Source organism: Cricetulus griseus, unplaced genomic scaffold (assembly GCF_003668045.3).
Source record: "Cricetulus griseus strain 17A/GY unplaced genomic scaffold, alternate assembly CriGri-PICRH-1.0 unplaced_scaffold_4, whole genome shotgun sequence".
Lineage (NCBI taxonomy): Eukaryota > Metazoa > Chordata > Mammalia > Rodentia > Cricetidae > Cricetulus > Cricetulus griseus.
Genome location: NW_023277141.1, coordinates 2,236,174 through 2,249,802, shown reverse-complemented (window position 1 = coordinate 2,249,802; position 13,629 = coordinate 2,236,174).

The following is a 13,629-nucleotide window of genomic DNA, read 5'->3' as shown; positions in this document are numbered from 1 at the left end:
TCTAGGCCCAGGATAAGTGCAGATCACATCCATACACAGGCTCCCAACATATTCATGGAGGAAGCAGTCACTGCCTGATGACCTATGTAATGCTGCTGACATCATTTCATGCACCCAAGTATCTGCACTCCAATGCTTTTCCAATCTCATCAAAGAAATGGAATTTAAACCTTCCTGGAAGAAATTAACCATGGACAACTCACCTTTTTACAGTAATGTGATTGCTTTCATTTTCTTATTCCATTGATGTACTTCTTAGTGTATTTGATATTCTTCCACAAAAAGGCATTAAATGGTTTTTCCACGGAAATAGTTACCACTGGACTCCCTTAAACATAAGATTTAATTCCAGTGGAGGTGGCTGAAGGAGGCTCGGTACCCAACATCTCAGAATGCAGAGTCAGGTTTAAGTCATCCACAATTGTGGAACAAAAATAGCCAGAAGTGTTGCGATGACACAGGAGTTCAAACAGTGGAGGGGGAGAAACTCCATAAGGCATAAATCTGAAACCCAAAGGTGATTCAGCCAGGGTCGTGGTGGACCTAATTATTGGGAAACAAACAGAAGTGATGGGGTGTTTCAACGTTTGGTCAGTCCCAGCAAAAGATCTCTGTGATGTCTCGATCATCTGACCCTGCATATGGAGAGAGTTCACAGAGAGATAGCCTCCATTGTTTCACAGCTCCAGATTAGGTCATTTGCTTTCAGGGAGGGGAAATTTCACTATGGAGATTGAAACCTGAGCAGTGGAACACAATTATTAGAATGTCCATGAACTCTAGATTTTATGACATTGTTGAACACGGTGAGTGGCGAGACAGAAGAAGAGATGTAGAAGGTCAGAGGAAGATACCAGATAGTAGATAGCAGAGAGGAATTGGAAAGTGACATAGAATGAGACATCAGGAGAGGTTAGCGTTCTGTCTTTTGAAGGGGTCCTATTACCCTGACTGCTGACTTAGTACCCATGGAACCCTGTACTGAACAGAGTAGTGCCTGAGTGAGTGCACCCTTCCAGTTGTCATCGGCAGGATCTTTCAGAGCGAGAGGCCATATGAGGAGGAAAGGACTCTGGGTCATTAAGAGGCTGAATACTAATAATCAGGAGTGCATCATTATTGGAACACTTTGAATGGCTCTCATTCAAGTCCCTGAAACATACAGGAATATTTTGGGTTACCAAAACCATAAATTGTAGACACATCAGGTGCCTCTTTAAGATGGAAGCAACATGACTGAAAGCATTCTCATTTTGGAATCAGAAGGGTGTATTTCGTCCAATAAAAAGCTCCATAATTTTGCCATTGTAGAGATGTTTACTATGCTCTTCAATACTAGAACAGAGAGACAGAAAGACAGAGATGTGTGTGTGTGTGTGTATGTGTGTGTGTGTGTGTGTGTGTGTGTGAGAGAGAGAGAGAGAGAGAGAGAGAGAGAGAGAGAGAGAGAGAGAACATACACAAACTGACAGACAAAAGCTAGTTCAGATGAAGACCATTCCAGAACAAGTATAGCTCCAGGTATTCAACCAAGGTGCAGAAGTAAAATCAGAGGACCAGAAAGAGAATGAGACAAACAGACAGAAAGAGAGGAAAAGAGATAGAAAGAGATAGAGTGTGGGAAAGAGAGAGAGAAAGAGAAAGAAACTTTGTCTCAGTGCACCCGCAAACACATTGCATAGCAGGTAGAATTTTAGATTCCCACCCAGGGTGTAGAGACATATACATAGAGAAACAGACAGTAAAGAGACAGAGATACACATAGACAGACAGAGACAGTGAGTGATAGTGAGAGTTAGAATGAAATAAGAGTCATACAAACACAGGGACAGGCCAAGGCTTAGTGTACGCTAGGATAAGTGCATAACACATCCAGAGGCAGGCTCCCAACATACTCATGCATGATGCTGTTTCTCCCTAATGTACTCTGTCCTGTTGTTGACATTGTCTCATGCACCAAAGTATTTGCAGTACAATGATTTTTCAATCTAATGTAAGAAATGGAATTTAACCCTTCCTGGAAGAAATTAAACATGGAAAACTCACCTTTTTTACAGTAATGTGATTCCTTTCATTTCCTTATTCCATTGATGTACTTTTTAGGGTATTTGACATTCCTCCACAAAAAGGGCATTAAAAGGTTTTTCCATGGTAACAGTTAACGTTAGATTCCCTTAAACATAAGACGTAATTCAAATGCAGGTGGCTAAATGAGGCTCGGTACCCAAAATCTCAGAATGTGTAGTCAGGCTTAACTCAACTAAAATTGTGGAACAAAAATGCCCGAAGAGGTGAGATGACCCAGAGGTCAGAAAATTGGAGGTTAAGAAACTCCCAAAGGCATAAATCTGAAACCCACAGGTGATTCTGCAATGTGGTGGTGGAACACATCATTGGGAAACACAACGATGTAAAGCATGTTTCAAGGTTTGGTCAGTCCCAGAAAATTTTCTCTGCAAAGACCCGGTCAACCAAGTTGGGTATGGAGAGAGGTCACAGAAAGTGTCAATGTTTTTCACAGCTCTAGAGTTGATCATTTGTTTACGTAGAAGAGGACATCTCACTATGGAGACAGAATCCAGAGCAATGGAACACCAATCTTAGAATGTCCATGAACTTTATATTATCTGTCACTGTTGAAGATGGTGAGAAGGGGAGACAGGAGAAAGATAAAGAGTGTCAGAGGAAGATGCAAGATAGCTGATAGCAGAGAATAAGACATCAGGAGTCGGGAGGGATGTGTCGTTTAAAGGGTTTCTAAACCCTGCCTGCAGACTTAGTACCCATGGAAACGTGGAATGAGCAGAGAACTAGCTGATTGAGTACACCCTTCAAGGTGACATGGGCAGTTAACCCGATACCAGGACCTTTAATTCACAAATTCACTCATTATGAATTTTGGGGTTTTAGATTTGCAACTTAGGGAATGAGGATTTCAAGTTCTCTTGACTGCTTCTTTTTGATGAAGTGTCAATGACCATCCTTGGCGAGGTTTGAGAATAGTGGGGTACTGACACATCCTGGATTACTTGGTTGCTGCATGGATTTCCAAACTGTGTGACACTCTGGGGCATCCCAAGCCTCAGCATCTGTCAACAGTATAGGCCATGAAGTAAAGTTTAGATATAAAATATTTCTGAAGTTCTGGTGTCGGAGGGGAATTTGGTAAGATGAGGGAGGTTTTTCCCAGGGCTAGTTCTCAGAGGAGGAGGAAAGCAATCTGGAAAAACTGAAAGGCTGAACACTATTAATCTGGAGTGAATCTTTGGACCTTTTTGCATGGGTCCCATTCAGCTCCCTGGAATTTACAGGAATTCTTTGTGTTTGGCAAAAACATAAATCGGAGACACATCAGCTGCCTTTTTTTGATAGAAGCAACTTGGCTGAAAGCATTCACATTTGGGATAGAGAAGGATATCTTTAGGACAATAAAAGCAGCACTTTAGTTATGCCATTTTAGAGTGGATTAGCTATCTCTTCTGTACTCTGACAGAGAGACAGAGAGAGAGAGAGAGAGACAGACAGACAGACAGACAGACAGACAGACAGACAGACAGACAGAAGTTTCAGTTCAGGTGGAGAACATTCCTCCGCAAGTCCAGAGCTGCTGATATTCACCCAAGTTGCAGTGGCAAAGACAGAAGGCCAGAAAGTGACAGAGAGAGAGAGAGAGAGAGAGAGAGACAGAGAGAGAGAGAGAGACAGAGACAGAGACAGAGACAGAGACAGAAAGAGAGAGAGAGAAAGAGGGTCAGTGTAGCAGGCAGGTCCAGTGCAAAGTAGGTAGAGTTGGAGAAGCCCACCATGGTGAAGAGACGTATACAGACAGATAGAGACAGTGAAAGCGAAGATACACAGAGACAGAGACAATGAGTGAGAGAGAGGTAGGGACTGAGAAGTTAGACAATCATACAGTCAGATACACAGACATACCAAGGTTAACTGTAACCTGAGATAAGTGAACACCAGGTCCATTCCTGGCTCCCAAAATACTCATGGATGATGCTGTCTCTGCCTATTGAACTCTGGGCTGCTGCTGACATCATTTATTGTACCCAAGTACCTACAGTCCAATGTTCCTTCAATCTAATCTAAGAAATGGAATTTAAACCTTCCTGTAAGAAGCTAACCATGGAAAACTCACCATTTTTATAGTAATATGATATCATTCATCTTCTTAGTCCATGGATGTACTTCTTAGGGTGTTTAAACTTCTCCACAAAAAGGCATTGTACGGTTTTTCCACAATAACAGTAAACACTATATTCCCTTAAACACAAGATGTAATTGCAATGGAGGTGGCTGAAGGAGGCTTGTTCCGAACATCACCAATAATGGAGTCAGCCTATACTCATGGACAAATGTGTAACAGAAAATGCCCGAAGAGTTGTGATGACAGAGCAGTCTGAAGAGTGAAGGGAAGAATCTCCCAAAGGTATAAATCTGAAAACCACACGTGCTTCAGCCAATGTGGTGGTGGGCCTCATCCTTGGCAAGTACACTGATCTGATGGGGTATTTCACCATTTAGTCAATCCCAAAACAGGTCTTTGCAGTGTCCCTCTCAACTGATTCTAGGTATGGAGAGAGTTCACAGAGTGGGACCCTCCATGACTTCCACAGCTCCAGTGTTGGTCATTTGTTTAAGTGGAAAGGGAAATCTCGCTATGGAGAGGGAATCCTGAGCAATGGAACAAGAATCTTAGAATGTCCATGAACTTTACATTATCTGTCACTGTTGAAGATGGTGAGAAGGGGAGACAGGAGAAAGATGAAGAGTGTCAGAATAAGATACCACATTGCAGTTAGCAGATAGCAGATTAGAATTAGAAGGTGACAAAGAGAATAAGACATCAGTAGTGTTTAGGGATGTCTTTTAAAGGGGTCCTATAAAACTTCCTGCAGACTTAGTATCCATGGATCCCTGGACTGACAAGAGTAGTGGCTGATTGAGTGCATGCTTCCAGGTGTCCTGGGCAATATCTCCCAGAGAGAGATCCCAGATTAGCAGGAAAGGACTCTGGGATCATTGAGAGGCTGAATACTATTTATCAAGAGTACATCATTTTTGGAACTCATTGCATGGGTCTAATTCAGCTCCTTGGAAATTACATTAATATTTTGGGTTTACCAAAAACATAAATTATAGGCACATCAGGTGGCTCTTTATAATGGAAGCAACTTGGATGAAAGGATTTTCATTTTGGAATGGTAAGGGTATATTTTGTCCAATAAAAAAGCAAATTAATTTTGCAATTTTAGAGAGGGTTGGCATGCTATTCATTACTAGAACAGAGAGATATAAAGAAAAAGAGAGAGAAAAAGAGAGAGACAGAGGAGAGATAGGGTGAGTGAGAGATTCTGGGACAACTACAATCGGACAGATAAAACCTCAGTTTATGTAGAGTCATGTCCAGAACAAGTATAGCTCCAGGTATTCAACCAGGGTGCAGAAGTAAAAACAGAGTACCAGAGAGAGAGAGAGAGAGAGAGAGAGAGAGAGAGAGATTTTGGCTTAGTGTAGCTGGCGAACACATTGCAAAGCAGGTTTAATTATAGCCTCCACCCACGGTGTAGAGACATACACATAGAGACACAAACAGTGAGAGACAGAGATACCCAGAGAGTGAGTGATAGAGAGAGTTAGAGAATGAAATCAGAGACAGACTGACACAGAGAAGGCCAAGGCTTTGTCTAGGGTAAGATAAGTGCATATCACATCCATAGGAAGGCTCCCAAAACACTTATGAATGATTCTGTTTCTGCCAAATGAACTCTGTTCTGCTGCTGACATCATCTCATGCACCCTAGTATTTTCAGTCCCATGATTTTTCAATCTAATCTAATAAATGGAATTTAAACCTTCCTGGAAGAAATTAACCATGGAAAACTCACTTGTTTTACAGTAATGTGATTCCTTTCATTTTGTTATTCCATTGATGTACTTCTTAGGGATTAGACATTCCTACACAAAAAAGGCATGAAACGGTTTTTCCACGGTAACAGTAACCACTTGATAACCTTAAACATAAGATGTAATTCCAATAGATTTGGCTGAAGGAGCCTCGGTACCCAACATCTCAGGATACGGAGTCAGGCTAAACTTATAGAGAACTGTGGAACAAAAAATGCCCGAATGGTAAAGACGATACAGGGGTATGAACACTGGAGGGAAGATATTCCCAAAGGCATAAATCTAAAACCCACAGTTGATTGAGGGATCATGGTGAGGACCTCATCCTTGGGATACACACCAACCTAACGGGGTGTTTCACTGTTTGGTCAGTCTCAGAACAAGACAAGCCTGGCTTGGGAGCCTGTTCCCAGAGAGAGAACCTCTATGGCTTTCACAGCTCGAGAGTGGGTCATTTGTTTATGCGCAAGGGTAATGCATGCTATGGAGACAGAACCTTGAGCATTGAAACACGAATCATAGCATGTCCATGAACTAGAAATTTCTTCACATGTTTGGAGAGGCTGAGTGAGGAGACAGAAGAGATGAAGAGTGTCATAGGAAGATACCAGAGAGCATATAGCAGAGAGCAATTGGAAGGTGATATACAGAATAAGATATCAGGAGTGGGCTGGTACTTGTCTTTTAAAAGGGTCCTATAATCCTGCCTGCAGACTTAGTAGCCATGGAATCCTGGACTGAACAAGGCCTGGGTGAATGTGTGCACCCTTCCTGTTGTCATGGACAGATAGCCAGATGCCAGGACCTTTCATTCCCACCTTCACTGATTACAGCATTTTGGATTCTTAGACTTGGTAACTTAGAGCATAATGATGTTGAGTTCCAAAGACTGCTTCTTCTTGATGAAAGGGAATTGAACATCCTTGGTGGCCCTGAGCATAGAGGTGTACTACCACATCCTGGTGTACCTGGTTGCTCCACGGATTTCCAGAATGTTTGGAACTCTATTGGAAATACTAAGCCTCAGCAGATGCAAGCAGTGTAGGAGATGAGCTTTAGTTTAGAAAAAAATATTTCTGAAGTCCTGGTGACAGGGGGTTGCATGGTCAGATGAGGCATGGATTTTCCAGGGAAAGGTATCACATGAGGAGGGAAGGGATCTTGGATCATTGAGGGACTGAATAGTATTTATCTGGAGTGAATCTTTGGATCTTTTTGCATGGGTCTCATTCAGATGCCAGGATCTTAGGTGAATACTTTGCTTTTGTCAAAAACATAAATAGTAGACATATCAGCTGCCTGTTTTGATAGAAGCTACTTGGCAGAAAGCAGTCACATATTTGAAAATGAAGGGTATCTATAGGACAAAAAAAGATCTTTAAATTTCCAATTTTATACTAGTTGAACATGCTCCACAGTACTGTGACAGAGAGAAATAAACACACACACAGTCGGGGAGATATATACATACAGATAGACAAAAGGATCTGATTTGATAGAGAACAGTCCTCAGGAATCCAGAGCAGCTGGTATTTTTCCAGGTTGCAGAGGCAAAGACAGAAGGCCAGAGAGAGAGAGGGAGAGACTGGGAGAGTGAGACACACACAGACACACACACACATACACACACACACACACACACACACACACACACACAGAGAGAGAGAGAGAGAGAGAGAGAGAGAGAGAGAGAGAGAGGATCAGTAAACCGGCAGGCCCAGTGCAAAGCAGATAGAGTTCTAGAGGCCAATCAGGGTGAAGGGACATATACAGAGAGACAGAAATACACAGAGACAGTGACAGTGAGTGATCTAGAGTTAGATATGATATGTCAGACAAATAGCAGAGAGACTCACCAACATACCAATGCTTAGTGTAGGCTGAGAAAAGTGAATATGGAGGATTCTCACTCTGCCTCATGAACTCTCTCCTGCTGCTGACATAATTTGATGCACCCAAATACCTGCAGTCCCATAATACTTCAATCTATACTAAGATATGTAATTTAATCTTTCTGTAATAAGCTACCATGCAAAACACAAATTTGGTTCAGTAATGTGTGTCTTGTGATTTTCTTGGTCCATAGATGGACATCTTGGGGAATATGACATTCCTCCATAAAAGCATTTGAATAGTTTTTCCTTGGTAACAGTAACTGCAAGAATCCCTTATTCATAAGATGTAGTTTTCCATGGGCGAGTCCGAAGAAGGCTTGCTACTCTGATTCTCAGAACATAGATTCATCTTGAACTCATGGACAAGGGCAGAACAAAATGTCTGAATATTCAAGTCGACAAAGCTTTCCTAAAAGAGGAGGGAAGAAACTGCCGAAGGCATAATGCTGAAAGCACAGATGACTCAGCGAATGTGGTGTTGGACCTCATCCTTGTAATACACACCAACCTGAAGGGGTGTCTCACCATTTGGTTAGTCCAAGAAAATGATCTCTGTAGTTTCAAACTCACCCAAGCATGGGCATGGAGAGAGGTAACAGAGAGAGTCCCTCCCTGGCTTTCTCAGCAATAGTGTTGTTATTTTTTTTATGTTGAAGGGGAAAGTATGAAATTGAAACTGAACACTGTGCAATGGAACACCTACCTTAGAAATTTCATGAACCGAAGACTTCAGACAAGGGGGAGAGGGTGAGTTGGGGAGACAGAAGAAGAGACAAAGGGGGTCAGAGGAATAGCAGAGAGCAGATAAATAACAGGAAATGGAAAGTGAGGGTGAGAGTATAAAGAGAGAGAATCTCAGTTAGCAGGCAGGGTGAAGGGACATATACAGAGAGCAGGGGCCAATAGACAGGATGGGAGCAGGGACAGAAGTAGGGTGATCCTCCCGAGGATCACCCACTTGAGCCCCCCTCCAAAAGAGGAACCTAGAACAGCGGCTGGACTCTGAACTGCCATGGTGCATGGGCCGTTAAGAGCCTGCCTCCGAACTCGGATCCTGGGCTGGTAGAGGTAGGCAGAACTGCCACTGGGACTCAGCCTGTAAGAGCCCATCACCAAACACGAATCCTGGGCCTGAATATGGATGCAGAACTGACACTGGGCCTAGAGGCTTCAGAGCCAGCAGCCAAACTTGGATCAGGAGCAAAGATCACTGTTATCAGATACCTCTAAGCCGTGAGGATGAATGGAACCAGAAACATCCCCTGCCCTACCTGGGCCAGTTGATGTACACAGAATTGCCCCTGGACCTCGGCTTGTGGATCCCGCCCCAGAAATTATTTCCTGGGTGGGCAGATGGAGGCTGAACTGCCACTGGGCTTTAAAGTGCGGAGCTCGTCCTAGAACTCGAATCCAGAGAAGGCAGATAGGTGCAGAATTGTGACTGGGCCTCGTCGTGTTGAAACGCCTCTGAACTTGAATCTTGGGCCAGCAGATGATGCAGAAATGCAGCTGGACTTCGGCATGTCGGAGACCAAGGTAGAACTCGGGTCCAGGAAAGGCAGATGGATGCAGAACTGCCACTGTGCCTCAGTGTGTCGTTACTGCCGCCGAACTCGGATCCTGCATCAGCATATGGATGTGGCACTACCCCTGGACCTTGGCGTGTTGGAGCCTGCTGCCGAATTGGGATCAAGAACTCAGATCACTGGTGTCAGATGACTCTAATCAGTGATGATGAATGGAAACAGAAACAGCCCCTGGTCTACCTCGGCTAGTGGAAGGACACAGTCCTGCCACTGTGCCTTGGCATTTCAGAGTCAGTTGCCAACTCGGATCCTGGGCTGGCTGATAAACACAGAACTGCCACTGGCCTTTGCGTGACATATTCTGCCACTGCACTCGGATCATGGGCCATCATATGGATGCAGAACTACCACTGGGACTTGGTGAGTCAGAGGCCAACTCAGAATTCTGATCCTGTGTCGGCAAATGGAGGCAGAACTACCACTTGGCCTCAGCGTGTTGGAGCCTGCCACTGAACTTGGATCCAGGGCACAGATCACTGGTGTCAGATGACTCTAAACAGTGATGAAGAATGGAACCAGAAACAGCCCCGACCTCCATGGGCCTTCAGATGGACACAGAACTGCCACTGGGCATTGGCATGTTGTATACCAATGCTGAACTTGGATCCTGGGCTGGCATGTGGAGGCAGAATTGCCACTGGGATTTGGCCTGTTGGAGCCCAATGAAGAACTCAGATCCAGGGATGGCAGATGGATGCAGAACTGCCTCTGGGCCTTGGCATGTTGTATACTGCCACCGAACTCCGATCCTGGGAACGCAGATGAAACCATACCTGCCAGTGGGATTCTGTGTGTAGGAGCTCCCCCTGGAACTCGCATCCAGAGCATAGATCACTGGTGTCAGATGACTCTAATCAGTGATGACAAATGGAACTGCAAAAAGTACCTGGCTTACCTGGGCCAGCGGATGGACACAGTACTGCCACTGTGCCTCGGCATTTCAGAACCCGTTGCCGAACTCAGATCCTGGGCTGGCAGATAAACAGAGAGCTGCCACTGGGCCTCGTCGTGTCAGATATCATTGCCGAACTCGTATCAAGTGTACAGATCACTGGTGTCAGAAGACTCTAAGCAATGAAGACCAAAGGAACCAGAAACAGCCCCAGACCTCCATGGGCTGGCTATGGACACAAAACTGCCACTGGGCCTTGGTATGTAGGAGAACCCCTTCAAACTCGGTTCAGGATCACAGATCACTGATGTCAGATGACTCTAAGAAATGACAGCGAATGGAACCATAAACAGCCCCTGAACTCCATGGGCCGGCAGATGGACACAGAATTGCAACTTGGCGTCTGTGTGTAGGATCTCTTTGCCAAACCTTTATCCAGTGCACAGATTACTGGTGTTAGATGACTCTAAGCAATGATGATGAATGGAAGCAGAAACAGCCCTGGCCTCCTTGGGCCTTCAGATGCACACAAGATTACCCCTGTGCTTCGGCGCGACAGATCCATCACCGAACTTGGATCTAGTGCACAGGTGTCAGATGACTCTAAGCAGTGATGATCAATGGATCCAGAAACTGCCCCTGACTTCCAAGGACCTGCAGATGGACACAGAACTGCCAATGGGCTTTGTCATTTGGGAGCCCAAGACAGAAATCGAAACCTAGGCTGGAAGATGAAACCTAAACTCCCACTGGGTCTCTGCATGTAGGAGTTCGCCCTTAACTCGGATGCAAAGCACAGATCACTGGTGTCAGATGACTTTAAGCAATGAGGATGAATGGAACTGGAAACAGAACCTGGCTTACCTGGGCTGGCTTATGGACACAGAACTGCCACTGGGTCTCAGCATCTCCAAGCCCACAACCGAACTCAGATAAGGAGCAAAGATCACTGGTGTCAGATGACTTTAAGCAGTGAAGATGAATGGACCCAGAAACAGCCCCTGACCTCCATGTGCCTGCAGATAGACACAGAACTGCCACTGGGCTTTGTCGTGTCGGAGCCCAACACAGAACTCGATTCAGGCACGGCAGATGAATGCAGAACTGCCACTGGGCCTCTGTGTGTTGTATACTGCCACAGAACTCGGAACCTTCACCAGCATTAGGATGTAGAACTGCCATTGGGCCTGGGCATATCAAAGCCCAGCGCTAAACTCGGATCCTGGTCCAGCATATGGATGCAGAACTCCCACCGGGCCTTGGGGGTGTGTTGGAGTTGCTGCTGAACTTGGATCCTCTTCCAGCATATGGATGCTGAACTGCCGATGGGCCTCGGCATGTAGGAGCTGGGCCCCAAACATGGATTCAGAGCACAGATCACTGGTGTCAGATAAATCTAAGCAGTGACAATGAATGGAACTGGAAACAGAACCTGCCTTACCTGAGCCAGCAGATGGACACAGAACAGCCCCTGGGATTTGCCGTGTCATATTCCACCTAGGCATTGGATCCTGGGCCAGCATATGGATGCAGAACTACCACTGGGACTCTGTGAGTTGGAGTCTGCCTGCGAAATTGGATCCTAGGTCGGCAGATGGAGGCAGAACTATCACTTGTCCTCGGAGTTTATGAGCCTGCTGTTGAACTTGTATCCAGATCAAAGATCACTGTTGTCAGATGCCTTTACACAGTGACAACGAATGGAACCAGAAAGAGCCCCAGGCCTCCACGGGCCTGCCAATGAACACAGAACTGCCACTGGGACTCGCTGTGTAGGAGCTCACTGCCAAAGCTGGATCCAGTGCACAGATCACTGGTCTTAAATGAATCTAAGCAAATGGAAGCAGAAACATCCCTTGGACTCCCTGGTCCGGCTGATGGACAACGAAATTCCAGTTGGACTTGGCGTAATATATTGCTGCTGCCCTCGGATCCTGGGTCAGCAGATGGAGGCAGAAAGGCCACTGGGGTTTGGCTTGTGGAACCCTGCCACAGAATTCAGATACAGAGATGGCAGATAGATGCAGAACTGACACTGGGCATCATAGTTTCGGGGCCTGCCTCTGAACTTGGATCCTGGGCCAGCAGTTTGATGCAGAAATGCCACTGGGGTTTGGCATGTCGGAGCCTACCACAGAACTCGGATCCAGGGACGGCAGGTGGATACAGAAATGAAACTGGGCATTGTAGTTTCAGAGCCTGCCTGTGAACTTGGATTGTGGACTAGTAGTTGGAAGCAGAAATACCACTGGGATTTGGCATGTAGGAGCCCACCACAGAACTTGGATCTTGAGCAACAGATGGATGTAGAACTGCCACTGTGCCTCAGTGTGTTATATACAGCCATAGAACTCAGATCCTGGGCCAACATTTAGATGCAGAACTGACATTGGGCTTTGGTGTGTCGGAACCCCCTGCAGAACTCGGATCAGGGGCAGAGATCACTGGTGTCAGATGACTCTTAGCAGTGTCAATGAATGGAACTGAAAACAGTCCCTGGGTTACCTTGGCCACTGGATGGACACAGAATGGAAACTGAGCCTCGGCATTTCAGACCCCATTGAGGAAAGGCATTGAACGGTTTTTCCATTATAACAGTAGCATCTAGATTCCCTTAAACATAAGATGCACTTCCAATGGAAGTGGCTGAAGGAGGCTCAGTACTCAACATCTAAGAAGATGGAGTCAGCCTTAACTCATCAACAATTGTGGAATAAAAATTGCCCGAACCGTTGAGACAACGCAGGGTTCCAAACAGTTGAGGGAAGAAACTCCCAAAGTGGTTAATGTGAAACCCACAGCTGATTCAGCAAATGTGGTGGTGGATCTCTACCTTGGGAAACACACTGACCTCTTGCAGTGTTTCAACATTGGTCAGTCCCAGAAAAAGATCTCTGTGATGTCCCGCTAAACAAAGACTGGTTATGGAGACAGTTCACAGATAGAGATCCTCCATGGCTTTCACAGCCACAGAGTTGGTCATTTGTTTACGTGGAAGGGGAAAGCTTGCTAGGGAGATGAAACACTGAGCAATGAAACAGGATTCTTAGAATGTCCATGAACTTCAGATTTTCTGACATAGTTGGACAGGGTGAGTGGGGGAGACAGAAGAGATGAAGATGGTGAGAGGAAAATACCAGAGAAAAGTAGCACAGAGGAATTGGAAGGTGACCGGGAGAATAATATATCAGGTGTGGTAATGGATCTGTCTTTTAAAGTGTCCTATAACTCTGCCTACCATGACCCATGGAACCCAGGATTGACCAGAGTACTAGCTGAGTGAGTGCATTCTTCCAGGTGTCATGGGCAGGTAGCCAGATGTCAGGACCTTCAATCCCACTTC